The sequence below is a fragment of the Hyperolius riggenbachi genome, chromosome 1 (assembly GCF_040937935.1).
Source record: "Hyperolius riggenbachi isolate aHypRig1 chromosome 1, aHypRig1.pri, whole genome shotgun sequence".
Taxonomy (NCBI): domain Eukaryota; kingdom Metazoa; phylum Chordata; class Amphibia; order Anura; family Hyperoliidae; genus Hyperolius; species Hyperolius riggenbachi.
Genome location: NC_090646.1, coordinates 450,322,755 through 450,336,402, shown reverse-complemented (window position 1 = coordinate 450,336,402; position 13,648 = coordinate 450,322,755).

Below are 13,648 nucleotides of genomic sequence, written 5' to 3'. Positions count from 1 at the left end.
ATGCTATCCGCACGCTTCTTGCCCTCATGCAAGGCCGGGGTTGTTGTGTCTCACAAAGCGTGGCCTTCTCCTCCTGCGCCTCCTCCTGTTCCATCACGTGTGCTGCTGCTGGGTTAGCGTTACCGGTCCCTTTTCCTGGAACCTCTTATATGTATTACATTTATGACTGCATGCCGACAAAAAACATGTTACCTGTGCAAAGAAAACAGACATTTCCCGCATTTAAAAGACAGTTTTCCCTTTGAAACTTTAAAATCGATTTTCTCAAAAACTATAAGCTCTTTTTGCTAATTTTTTTTTCCTCTTGTACCCACTCCCAAGGTGCACATACCCTGTAAATTTGGGGTATGTAGCATGTAAGGAGGCTTTACAAACCACAAAAGTTCGGGTCCCCATTGACTTCCATTATGTTCGGAGTTCGGGTCGAACACCCGAACATCGCGGCCATGTTCGGCCTGTTCGGCCCGAACCCAAACATCTAGATGTTCGCCCAACACTAGGTATAACCCACTTCTAGCAGGAATCGCAGTTATAACCCTAACTGCTTAGCTGCTGAATATGTGTTTACATTGTTACTTGGCAACCAGACCCCGGGTGCAGAGACTCATTTTGTGAAGAGTCATAAGCTGCAGGGAGAATCAGTCCCATCTACACCATATGATTCTTTGTCAGATTCGATTCAATTTGATTCGATTCATTGATTTGATTTGATTCAATCTGACATGTCCGATTCATGATTCGATTCAATTGGATTCAAATTGAATCCAATCATAAATCGGACATGTCAGATTGAATCAAATCATACCAATGAATCGAATCAAATTGAATCGAATCTGACAAAGAATCATATGGTGTAGATGGGACTGATTCTCCCTGCAGCTTATGACTCTTCGCAAAGGAGTCTCTGCACTTGGGGTCTGGTTGCCTAGCAACAATGTAAACACATATTCAGCAGCTCAGCGGAGCTTAGCTATTAGGGTTATAATTGCGATTCCTGCTAGAAGTGGGTTATACCACTGAAAACTATGTAGGCAGCAGTTATGGTTGTGAAAAGAAAGTAAAAAAAAAATACCCCTAACAAATGGATTAGCCTCCCAGCCATCATCCGTCACTATTTACAATACATGTTATATTCATGAAACCATTCATTTAAAAAAAAAGAATGTTTAATAGTTTATGCATAAACCACTTTTTATTTTTTTCCTCATTCGTGAAAGAACCCCTTTAAGGCCTGTACTTAAACAACTGCTGAATAATAAATATAAATTAAGGTTTTGATATACATTCACTGTTTCTTCTCGCTAACTAAATACTTTGTATGTAGTAAAGTTCTATGTAAGATGAAATAAAGGTATCATTATTGCATCTACTGACTTCTGAGAAGTAGAAGTCATTCTATATAGTCCTTTTATGAAAGTCACAGAAAGGTTGGTATTATTCTGTCATAGTAGTCTACAAACATGTACTTTTCTACTGTTCATGCAGTCAGCAAATGAGATGGGCCTTTCAAGCAGAAAGCTAGACAGGAATAGAGTTGAAGTGGAAACTTGACTTTAGGTAATTTTCTTGCAAAATAAAAAGCTGAACAGCTGTGGACAGAACTAGATTTTTTACACAGGGCTAATCAAATTAGCAAACCATTGATTAATTATGGGTTAGCTGATTAATCAATCAAGCAATCGTTAATGTTCCAGGGTTCAGGCCAGGGTAGTTAAAGAGTAACTGTCAGGCTGCAAAAGCTAATTTAAACCTCTATTCTCCTGTGTTAAACAATTTAGGAAGCCAAAAAGGCAATACTGAAGTTAAAAATCTCTCTTACTTTTGATGTGTGCTGAACAGCAAGGTTGTTATTCCCAAGCTCTTAAGAGGCCGAGAGGCCGCATACCATACTGAAAAGCATTCTGGGGCTGCTTCTTCCCACCTTGGGTCCTCCCCTCTGCTGCTAGTGAGAAGTTACAGGCTCAAGTTACAACAGCTTGTAACGCAGTCCAGCTCACAGCACTGAAAAATCTCCAGGCAGAGTATACTGCATGAGTCCGCTATTGTTCCTAGCCACATGGCTAATTAATATTCACTGCACAGTAGTGTTGTCTTTTTTCTGAGTCGAATCATCAGGAAGCAGGGAGGACATGACGACACATTTGGCTTCATAGGAGACAGACAAACATGGAACCTGCCATGAGCTGTCAGGAGCATCATTCTCTGCAAATACTATATAAAAATTCAGTGAAATCCAAACGTGGACAGTGAAATGCATATGTAATGTAAGTACACCCAATCTTTAGCTACTGATATATGTGTTTTTTTTCTTTGAGACCTTATACCTAACAGCTCCTCTTTAACGCTTGTTTTAATTTCACATCATAACTGCAAGGGCCTGTTTTGTTTTGTTTTTTTCAATTTTTAACATTGATGTGCTTGTTGTGAAAAGGGGATAGAAGCACGTTAGTGTGCTCAGACCCCTAGGGTGTGTAAACACATGCAATTTTGATTGGACAATTTTAGCACTTCCATGTACTACAGGGGCCAACAATTTTGAATAGGGTGAGCAGGTTGCGTGATTAAGCTCTCATACTACATGGAGATATTAACATTTTCTAATCATCGGTCAACCAAAATTGTATGTGTGTATGCATCTTAACACTTGGATTGTTTTAGACAATATAATTACCTGGCAAATGCGATGCAATTATATTGTAATGGTTCATTTCCATTGGTGTGTTAGTGATGTGGAGGAATGCTGTGCAGTACCAAACACTGTGTGTGTTTACAGTCGCAGTGAAGCATTCTTTCCATGTACTGTATGCTTTACTGTATGCCTCCTATCATGCATTAAATCTTGCAAGAAAATGAAATACTATTGTATGCAGCATAGTATTGGACTAATCAGATGCACTTCCTATCTAATTTGATTGGTCCAATTAAAAGCAGCCAAGAGTTTGCTTTAAAGTAAACCTGAGATGAATGGGAGGAAAACATGTTTACTTGCCTGGGGCTTCCTCCATCTCCCTGTAGTCCGCCCAGGGCTGGATTTTCCATATGGCACTGTAGGCATGTGCTTTCAGGCACCTTATGTAGGAGAGACAGGCCCCCTCATTATATCACTGACCTCAGGAGCTTACAGTTTAACCCCTGCCTCTTATTACTAACCTCAGGTACCTACCCAGGTACCTATCCTTGCCTCATGTCACTAAGGATGATATGAGACAGTGATTATAGCGTAAGATTCTAAGGACAGTTAGTGACATAAGGAGGGGATAAGAGTTAAGAATATTTTTACTCAGGGTTGTAGCCTGTTGTCAGGGGCAGAGATTAGGGCACCAGAACGCCTGTGCCTACGGCTACGGGCCTTTGAGTTGTAATTTCGTCCCTGAGTCCATCTGCTCCCTCAATGTCCTTACTGTGTCATCTGTTGTGCTCCTGTTCCAGGCCACAAGCCTCCTCCATCATGCTCTCGTGGCCATGCAGTTACAGTCTTAACAAAATGCTCATGTGCAAAACACTTCCAGCCACAGGAGTGCAATCAGAAGGGCATGTGCAGTAGTCCACGACTGAGCCGAGCTGAAGACTTTACGGCGCTGACAGCAGCGTAGCGGATGGGATCAGGAGAACATTGAGGAAGCTGATGGACTATGGGGGCTGGAAGAAGCCCCAGGCAAGTAAAAATCCTTTTTGCTCATTCATCTTATGTACACTTTAAATTTGTACAAAAGCCAAAAATGATTGGCATCACCTTTAACATCAGTACAGGACAGAGAGAAAAAAGGAAGCAATCAGAGCAAAGAAAACATTTAATGAAAATATATGTATTATATTTATGCCTTTTTCCAAAAAATGCAATGGTTTATAAATAGTAGGATTGAGTAGATTAAGACATGGTATGTGGCTGACATACAAACAAATAGTATGTATGTTGTTACTCCAGGTTGTGATCCCTCACTGCACATTATATCCACATAATAACTACACATTAAACCATAATTCTGCACTGTACAGTGATTTGAAAACATTTTAGGTTCCATTATTTTGAATATGAAGGCCCTAGTCTGTATGCATGTTCCTATCCTAAAATGCTCAACAGAGACCTTTTTGTTTGCCCAGCACAGACTGAAACTAGACACCACTTCTAAGTGGTACTTGGCAGTCTTGTGAACACTGAACTAAGCAAGGATAATAATGACCTTCCCATTCAGAATACCTCTATTGTGTGACATCACTTCCTTGGTCAGAGGTGTTTGAATATTTCCTCTTCACATTCTCAAAGAAGCTTTTTGTGGGCCTTCCTTTGATTAATCATACTGGAAAACAAATATGTCCAGTTCTTTCCTTATGAAAACGTCATGTAGGTAATGTAAGGAAGTGATATCATTTTTAATATAAATTTCAGGAACAGTGTTGTTATTCAGCAGCTAAATAGGCCGCATATAAATTCGTGTTTAGAGATTCATGATGAAAGGCAATATATATTCAACAATTTACCTTTCATTCTCGCAGAAATGACTACTGAACTAGGAAGTGATCAAGGCATATGTTTTTATATGGTGAGTTGGTGATTGACAGTTTTCAGAGTATATTTACTCCAAGCTTAGATAAAAAGAGCATATGCCGGGTTTATGCCCAAATCAAACTTGAACTGAAAATTAAAAGTCAAAATAAACATATACAAGTCATACTTACCTCCCGCAGAGTCTAGTAATCAATCTCTTTCTCCTCTACCGTGTCCTGTTTCTCTACTCTGATTGATAGAATTCTCCATCCTCCATTTTAAAAATGGCAATGACCCTGAAACAGCTTTCTAGGTCAACACACTGTTAAACTGTAATATCACCAACTTCAGCCATAGGGAAACATGGACATTACCTTGCACACCAGTTGCCCTTTCAGTTATAACTGACAGCCACTGATATATAACTGACAGCAACTGATACATTTCAGTTCTGACAAAATCTTGTCAGAACTGAAAGCAATCGTCCTAAGACAAAAATGGTGACTTCTGAGAGGAATTGACAGCAAGATAAGTATGCAATATTCATTTGCAGGTACATCATGTGATAATTGTAAATAATCTTACTCAGTTCAGGTTCACTTTAAGGTTAGACATAAAGAGAGATTTACCGTTTCATAATTATACAGAAATAGACCACCTTGCATACATGACCATGTAACATTAACTAGCTACTGCAGTTTGCTGAATAATTCTATTCCATTTAGGTTGAAATACAGCTGCCGGACTGTCAATGACCAGTAGTAGGAGCTGAAGGAGATGACAAAATCTAATTCTCTACTGCTGAATATGTCATGTCAGTGAGTCCACTTCATGAACTGTACGCAGGAAAGTGTATTCCTGGTGAATATCTATAGGACAGTTGATGAAGCTGTGCTCAGCCAAATTCGTGCGATTTGTCACTGAGTACCGGCAGACTACTGGACGAAATGGTCACAAGTGATTGTTTCAGCTGGTAGAAGCCAAATGCATGCATGCTGCACTTCTGCTTAATGACTATAAGCCATTCAAGTGTACCTGAATTGTTAAAGCCAAACTAAAAGCCAGTCTTAAAGACAGATAGCACGACTAATGCGGATGAGTTCAGAACTACTCTGGATGTTTTACCTACCACAGTTGTCATTTAATGTACTGAAGTAGTTTTCCGGCCTCCTCCCTGACACCTCTCAGTTCGCGTGAAGCACCAAGTGTTAATCTTTGGGAATCTCTGACTGCTCTAATGTATAAGTGGAGCCCTGGTTAGAGCTCTGAACTAACAGACAGACGTTTGGGGTGGGGTGGGAAAAGTTGGGGAGAAGAGATGGCACACTCACTGACATGGAAAATCACAGTTCTGGCAAGTCTGGATAAGTATATTAGGGTCTAGTCGCATAGCGAGGGGGAGCAGGGTGAGTCATCTGTCCCAGGGTGCAGCATCTGGGGGCACTGTGACTTTACAGTACACATACCTGCTGCCCCTGTTCCCACCACACTCCTGATGCCCTCTGGTTCCTGCAGTGCCTGTGAAAGAAGCAGGTAGGGGAAGGGGAATATCTTCTCTCTTGCTTCCTTCTGCTCTCCTCCAACTCGCTGCCTCCTTCCATCCCTCCTCTCCTCATCATCGAGGAAGGGAGGGATAGAAGGAGACAGAGAGTGGGTAAAAAACAGTACGGAGCAAGGGAGGTTTGCCTCTTCCTGCTTCTCCAAATTCAACAATATTGTTGAATTCTTTTAGACAGACCCCACAGGACCAGGAGGCAGCGGTGCAGAGGATGGTGCATGCATAACAGAAGCTAGATTTCATTAATAATCAAACAAAAATAGGCACAAGATCTAAAGTGTAACATTTATTGCATTTAAACACAAAACATGAAGAAACAGTAAATACTATGAAACATCTGCCCAAGATAAGCTGTGGCTAATGGCTTGAGAGTGTGGAAACTCCTGACTCTGATCGTAATGTGTAGTCCTGCAACAATCTCCGGGTCTTCTCTATGCCACTGTGCCATGTATTTTCCATTTTGCGTTCTGATGTGAACCAAGCATAACAGTAGTAATGCACAGTTATGGGCAAATGTGCACAATGTTAAGCAAAATTACATCTATGCACATGGTTGTGATTTGGCCTCTTACTTATCTGCCTTTGCCTATCTTCCTTGTTACTGATGCAGTTCAATTTCACATGGCATAATCTTTTCAGTTAAATCTCAAAACAGAAGTTTGTACTGTATAGATGTTCTGCATTTGCTGCATAAAACAAGCAATTGGAAATACTGTATAAACCTCTGAGGTAGTGACAATAAACACATAGCACCACCTGCTGCCAACAAATGGTAAATATTAAACATTTGTATGCAATGTGTGTAATACAGCTATCATATCTTTTCTTTAGCAGAATGTGATAAGTAATTAATCACAATCACAGTTCTTGGCACCTGAAAAGTCACTGCCCAGAAGTCAGACATACAGTACAATTATGAGCTACAGCGAGTCTCTCAAATAACGTCCGCCTTTTCAGAATTGTAACTGATTTGTAAAAAAACATAACAAAATATGTTACAGATCCTCAACCAGCAGATGGCAGTATTTGCAGTATATTAACTATGCTATACACATTCAGCTAAGAAGTTTACATGTAACTTTGCATTGCAAATAACAAATTTGCTATAGAGTTTTGAACAGATATGCTTGCATCAAATCTAGAGCATTTCCCTGTTCCATTTCATAAAGTAACCGAGTAAGGACTGAATAGTAGGTGCTGTGTGCCCTCTTAAATAGCTGGGTTGTTAGGTTGTAACTGTATTGTTAAAGTCTAAATGCAAAGAAATAGCCATATAATATACATGGAGCACAATTTTCTATTGTAAGTGGAAAGGCTATGCGATTCTGCCTTACATACATCTCATTCTGCTGAAAGCCACAGGGCTTCATTTACTTATTTAAAGGATTACAATATGCAATATCACATCTACATCACATCTAGTTGTGATAACCAGGCAGATGCAATTGCATCCACACTGTGCGGTTATATGGATATGATGTGCAAAAACTGTGGACTGTGACAGATTTCTGCACATCAGAAGCTGCAACTTGCTCAAATGAAATAAATAGGGGAATGTGCAGGCCCAGATTTACATCACGGGAGCCTATAGGCACAGAAGTCCTGGCACCTTAGACCTCACCCTACATTAACCTACAACCCCCCCCCCCCCCCCCACACACACACACACGGAACTGCAACACAAGTGTGCTGGCTGCCCCAGCTATCACTTCTCCATTACTTCCCTTGCCCGTCATAGGTAGCTACAGGTGCCCCTTAGTATTAGGTAACCAGAGCTATCCTCAGTATTGTGTAGCCAGAGGTGTCCCCAAGTATTAGGTAGCTAGAGGAACCTCAGTATTAGGTAGCTAGAGGTGCGCCAGACTGAAGGGAGATCTGGCCAGTGGAATGACGAGACCCAGGTGAGTAACCTATCAATTACACTCCACCTGAGGCCCTGCATAAGTAAGGCTGGAAGGAGGCACTTGGGGAGGGGTGTGGGCCGCCTTTCCATCATCAGGCACCTGTAGGCACGTGCCTACAGTGCCTTATGGTAAATCCAGCCCTGGGAATGTGCAGTGCACTCTATACTTTTCCCTATACATTCAGCTGCACATGTTAATTATGAAATACAGTATCTTGCTGTTTGGACATTAATGGCTGTGTGTTTGAGTTATGTTGTTAGTGTCAACAAAACTAATGAGCACAAACCAAAGCATATGCTATGGGGGTAAAGAGACCTAGTGTGGCTCAAAAAGTACCTTGAATATACAAGCGAAAAGAAAGCCCATAACAGCCTGAAATATAGATAAACTACAACTCACACATACATAGTGCAAAAATTGTCAAAGTGTTATTAATGGACCAATTCCAGTGAAATAAAAAAACATATAAAAACAGTAATTAAAATCTCCCTAGTAGTAACCTCCGCCAAAAACTACATTAATAATGAAGCAGACTGCATGTATAGTTGTACACTTCCGGGCAAGACAGCAAGATCTAGACAAAAAACAACCCTGTACTACAATAGTGTTGTGTAAAAAAGTGTATATCAAAATTTAAAAATCCAAAGAACAGTGCAATTGATCAAGAAAAAAAAACAAGTGTGTGCATATGCATCCCCACATGAAATTGCAAATAAGGGTGTGTAATTAGTTACAGATGCAAAACTGAAAAATACACCTTTATTTCCAAATAAAATATTGTTGCCATACATTGTGATAGAGACAAATTAAACAATGTAATAACCAGGGCAAATGGGCAAATAAAATATGTGGATTTTAATTACAGTAGTATGTCTTATTTTAAAATAATAAAGGCTAAAAACTGAGAAATAATGATTTTAAAATGAACAGGATATAGATCATTTTATTGTGATAAGTAGTGAAAAAGTTAATGGCAAATGAAAGAGAGGAATGCTGAAATGTGAAAATTGCTCTGATCCATAGGGGGAAAAAACCCCTCAGTGGTTAGCTAGTTAAAGGGAACCAGAGCTAACCTAAAGAAAATATTCTAAACATACCTGGGGCTTCCTCCAGCCCCATACGCACGGATCGCTCCCACGCCGCTGTCCACCACTGCCTGCATCTACGAGAACCGGCTCCCGTCAGTGACATCATTGGAGCCGGGCTACGCTGGAGAAGTGCGCCCTCTTCGTATCTCTCCATACAATGCTGCAGAGATACGCAAAGAGTGAACCTCTGCTACGCTAGAAAGCTCCAACTGACGGCAGAGCGGGAAGCCGGTTCTCGTAGTTGCGGACAGCGGTGGATGGCGGCGTGGGAGCGATCCGTGCGTATAGGGGCTGGAGGAAGCCCCAGGTATGTATAGAATCTTTTCTTTAGGTTAGCTCTGGTTCTCTATAAGTAGAAGATGAAAAATTATCTCCTTGGAGAAAACTCAGGAGAAAAAGTTACAGTAATTGCATATGTGCCATTGTATACTATGCCACCTCTGGTTTCCCCCTATTCCTTTAGATTGTAAGCTCACAAGAGCAAGGCTCTCTCCCTTTTGTGTCTTGGAATTTGCTATATATTTTCTTCATCATGTTACATTTGTCACTATAAATTCCTATGTCTACCAATTCTGTATTTTGTACCAATGTCAATAATTTGTGTATACTATACTTTGTCTGTATTACTGGTATTCTGAATCCTATGTTTGTTTCTTGCTCTAATATATTGGCACTTTATAAATCAATGATTATGTTAATCTATATAGAAAGGTATATCTTCTCTATGTTATATGCCTTGCATATCATAATATCATATAAAGTCATTCTTCCTGTTATGTTCATTTTTGTCAACAGTATGTCTGTTTACTGTATTACTGTACTGTAAAACAGAGTGAAATATTATGGCAATTTATAAATAAAAGATATTGCTTTTTGGATTATGAGCCAAAGTCTTAAGCTGGCTTTAAAAAGTAAAGCAAACTCCAGGTGGAGTTCAGCTGTGATCTGTATCTGTCTTTCCCCAAGGATTCCATTTTACAGACGTTTAATGTAAATTAGAACCACTTGACTTATCTTAGCATAACCAGTTCTCTAGCGTCCTTTGCAGCAGATGGCAAATATCTGCGGTATATGAACTCTACAGCAAAAACAGTGCAAACAAGTTTACTCATGCATAAATTATATATGTGGCTGGGATCACTGCTTCACAATGTTGTGGGAATAGGAGCAAGTAATATCCATCACTACTTTTGTGAAAAATGACTCAGATGCTGATAAGAATGTATTTTTGCCCTTCATGATGGCCCATAATAACAATCAAAATATGCACTAAGCACCACATGTATTTCAGTAGTAATTTGATGTAAGGTCTAAGTTGCGTTGATTGTATTGTAATTACAAGAACTAAAAGTACTTCTTATAGACAAATAATCATTGTCCAGTAAACATTCTCCATGGATGGTGCAGCTTATCAAATATCTACTGCATATAAGATGTGTAGGAATAAATAGATAGACATAATACTGTGATATTTCATCAGGAAAACTCTTTTCAAATAGCTAAGTTCGGTATAACTACTTAGAGCACACCTGAACTGAGAGGGATATGGAGGCTGACATTAATTTCCTTTTAACCACTTCCCCTCCCCAGGAAAAGTAACTACGTCCCTGCAAAATCCCTCTTCTACTTGCAGGGACATAGCTACCACGTCCCTTCTCATCATGCACTTCCACTCGCTGCGTTCCCATTCATTGATCTAAGTCCCCATGTGCATAACCACCACCATCAATGGGATGGTTCCATCATTCACAAGAACTGATGCTTACACGTCCACGCATTACTTTCTGTTTGTGTATTAATACTACGCACAGGAAAGTTTTGCTTGAAGACATCTTGGGCTTGATTCACAAAAGGGTGTTAACTTAGTTAGCATGCCTAAAAGCCCCTTAACACGCCTAAAGCCCTTCAGGACACGCAAAGTTTTGAGCACTAAGTTAGCACGCGCAAAGTTTAGCGCAGCGCAGTGCACGCGAAACGTCGCACCGGGTGCGACTATAACGTTGCACTGGGTGCCCCTAAAACGTTGCACCAGGGGTGCCTGAAACATCGCACGGTGCAATGTTTCGGGCGCACCTGGTGCAACGTTTTAGGGGCACTTGGTGCAACATTTCGTGTGCACTGCGCAACGCTAAACTTACACGATCAATAAAAGCTTTGGCCGTGCTAACTGCTTAGCACCCTAGTTAGCACGCCTAGGGCTTGATTTACTAAGCGGTGCTAACCTACTTAGCACGTCTAAAGTCTTTAGGCGTGCTAACCAGGGTGCTAAGTAGGTTAGCACCGGATTTCTCAATCAGATCTCACATTTCAACTGAGTTTAGACGTGCTAAGGGCCAGTGCTAAAGTTAGCACCGCTTAGTAAATCAAGCCCCTAAAGCTTTTAGGCGTGCTAACTGAGTTAGCCCCCTTTTGTGAATCGAGCCCTTTTTAGCCAAATATGAAACTTTTTTTTCATTAACAGACATTTTTTACATTTAAAATTAACCACTTACCACCCACACTCCCCAATAGTTACCCCCAAAAATTTTGTAACAAAAAAACAATAAAAAAATTAAATACATAAATAGTTACCCTAGGGACTGAACTTTTTTAATATGTACGCCAAGAGGGTATATTACTGTTTAAATTATGGGCTTGTAATTAGTGATGAATGCAAAACTGAAAAAAAAGCATTTTTATTTTATTCAAATATTGGCGCCATACAATGTACTAGGGAAAAAATGTAAATGTGTCAATATCCGGGACAAATGGGCAAGTAAAATGTGTAGGTTTTAATTACTGTAGCATGTATTATTTTAAAACTATAATGGCCGATAACTGAGAAATAATGCTTTTTTTCCTTATTTTTCCTGTTAAAACACAGTTAGAATAAAATAATTCTTAGAAAAAAAGTACCCCCCAAAGAAAACCTAATTAGTGGTGAAAAAAACAAGATATAGGTTGTTTCATTGTGATAAGTAGTAATACAGTTATAGGTGAATGACTGGAATGAGTGCTGACAGGTGAAAATTGCTCTGGTTTTTTAAGCGGGAAAACCCTTGGGAGGAGAAGTGGTTAAACAATACAACTTGCCTGGTTGTCCTGCTTTGCCTCTGTCTCTAAGCAACAGACTCTGAATAAGCATGCAGATTAGGTGTTCTGACTGACTGGTAGTGTTTAAAAGGAAAGAAATATGGCAGCCACTGTATCCCTCTTAGTTTAGGTATACTTTTAAGTCTAGTTTTTTTTTCTTATATTTCTTAAAGGACCACTACATCAAAAAAGTATGCAGTTGAAATCTGACAGAACCATCTCCTCATGGGGGATTCTTAGCAACTGCCATTCAGGGAATGCTTTTGAAAACAAAGAAAATCCTAAGTCTAACTGCCAAAATAGTGTGCAAGTGAAGGAGGAGGCTGGCTGGTGTCTTACTGTTTTGGCAGTTAGACTTAGCGACTGCCGGTAAAAGAACAAAAGAAAACCCTGAGAATCCCCCATACGGAAATGGACTAGTCCAAAACATGTCAGTTTTGTCAGATTTTAACTGCTTACTTTTTCACTGTAATGGTCCTTTAACTTTCTTCGGATCCAACCATTCTGTATCTACCTATGTGTGTATAAGGTGTCCAAGATAGACAGAATGGACCTGACATAATGGCAACTGCAAAATATGCTAGTTAGCAAAATCATGTAGTACTTGAAGATCCCTTTTCCACTGAATGTATTCCAGGCTGATTTTCAGAATCCGTGCATTTAGCTGATTGCAATAAGAAGATAAGGGTAGGTAACCTCTTAATCTGCTCCAGAGCAACCAGAAATTGTGCAGGAACAAGCATGTCCTATCCAAAAGGAAAACATGACAAGTAGATGGTTACCTGTGCTGTTATGGGGTTTTGTAATTTTGAAGATGTGATTAAAGGTCATTTTGGATTTTACCCCTGTCATGCTGCCACAGAAATAATAGAAATTGCTGTGTGCCATGCACAATAGACATCAGCGCTATGCAATTTGATTTTACTCCAAACATAAGTGCAGTGCCTGCTGCATTTTTGCTGCAATTGCGTTTGAGCTAAAGATGATAGGAGCACAAAAACTCTTACACTAAATTTTAAATGCTAAAATCTGTCATTGGTTAAGCCTACTGGCATGCATCAGACGTGGTGGATATGGTTTTATTTGTGGGATTACTGGTCCTCTACACAATTAGGGCAGTTTTGTTAATAACTGGTAACACAATAAAGGTTTGAAATTATTAGAGCCTCCTCGTTATTTATCTCCTTTATGATGTTATGAAGTCTTCTCCTCCCAGTGCACTCTGGTTGTTACTGCTTACTTTAGAAGACACAACAAGCAAATATCCCACAAATATATGCACCTTCGCAGCAGTAAGATATCACTACCTGTGAGTAAATCTAATACTGGGAACACACGATACGTTTTTTGCAGTTGATTCTCGGCGCGATCAATTTACCATTCAATTCTCTGCTCAATTCTCTTATCTCCGCTCGTTTTTCTTATCTTTTTTCCATTCACTTCTATGAGGAATCGAGTGGTAAAACGATTGAGCGGAATATCGGACATGATGGAATTTATCAATCGAACGCATCTATCGTACGGGAAAACAAAACGTGTG